This window comes from Alosa alosa, chromosome 5 (assembly GCF_017589495.1).
Source record: "Alosa alosa isolate M-15738 ecotype Scorff River chromosome 5, AALO_Geno_1.1, whole genome shotgun sequence".
NCBI lineage: Eukaryota > Metazoa > Chordata > Actinopteri > Clupeiformes > Clupeidae > Alosa > Alosa alosa.
Window position 1 is genome coordinate 9,577,799 of NC_063193.1, and position 1,660 is coordinate 9,579,458.

A 1,660-nucleotide genomic window follows, 5' to 3' on the forward strand; every position below is an offset into this window, starting at 1 on the left:
ATTTAACCCCATGTGCACCAGACTGTAAAAGTCACTGGGAAACCTACTAGGTTGTGTGCTCACGACTCCACCATCAGTCGGAGAAGGAACATTCCATGACGCAAAGGTTCTGCCTCGGACCAGGCTACAAACAGTTATAGACAGCGACAGACTAGGCTTTTGATACGGTAAAGTTAAGTTGCCTTTACGAAAACATGACTAAACACATTAGTTGATAACAACCGAATATGGGACACAGGAACAGAATAAGCCTTCATTTGTCAGAAGAAATACTGTTGGCTATGTCTTTGTACATTATTTTACTATCTGTATTGTTCTACCCATCTATTTAGGGTGCTCAAATAAGTGTTTACAACATGAATGTAAAATGATTTAAGTTATTATTGGACCCATTTCCTGTAGGTGGATCTGCGTGTCTGCTGAAAAGTCGTTCAGGATTGCAATGTTGCATAAATGGCTTGAATAGGTAGAACTGTGAATGCATTATTGCACAATTCGGTCAGTGTTTCTTTGTAGTTTGTTTGACTAGTTAGTAGGTTACATAGTCAAATTCCTGCAAGACACATATACCACGTCCATTCACTGGAATGACTCATCAGCATTGACTTCAAGGCAGATGGAGGGGTGGAAAAACGCCTCCCGTGCGTTCCCGTGCCACAAATTCCCGTTTTGCGCTCTATCTCTTTAAAAACAGCATGGAATACAGCTTTAGACACAGATGCTACCAATTACCGAGGACATAGCTGAACGACCCAGTCCCTTTGTTATAATTCCTGCATATGGTGGAGGAATGGGAAGACATGCTGAATACCACAAATGTAAGACTGTTAAACAAGTGTCTTGTTATTTGTGACTAGACAAGACATAGTTACCTGGGTCAGGACCTCTTATATGAAACAGCAGAGTTTGGCTGTTTCATATAAAAGAGGCCCTGACCCAGGTAACTATGTCTTGTCACATAAGGTCACTTTTTGCTCACACCCAAAAACCGTCTCTTGCCATTTGCTACATCTTACACTGTGCATGTTACACAGCATTTAAGAAAAACACCTGGAATTATATTTGATCAAAAAAGTTTTTACAGAGGGTCATGCCTTAAAAGACAACCCAATGGATAGACATGGTTTGCTTTTTGTTGACAAGACTAAAGCATGCCCTATACCATTCTGAATAAACACCTATTTTTATGTCACTGTCCCCACTTGTAGTTTGTATGTAGGTCAGGGACATCAGGTATGTACACATCCATATGTTTATTCATGTCTGGCAGTATTCTGAGAGCCGTGTACATATAGCACACCAGTTGCAATATGGAAGAGATTATGGAGCCTGGGATTTCTCCTCTCCATAATCATAATTTGTTATTTCAACACGCAGGATTCAGCCACTATAGCATATGTGTTCATGACTCATGTTAAGCAGCATGTGAATATCGGACTGGTTCTGAATCTCTCTCTCTCTTTTCTCTCTCTCTCTCTCCCTCTATAAATACCCAAGTATGTGTGAGCGCAGGCTACAGATATGTACATGCATAGATTATTTAGAATATTATACTTTATGACTCCTCAGGAGCACTCATTGACCCATATTCAGAGAGAGAGAGAGAGAGAGAGCAGGAAAGAGAATGAGAGAAACTTGGCAAATTTGTCAGTGACGACAA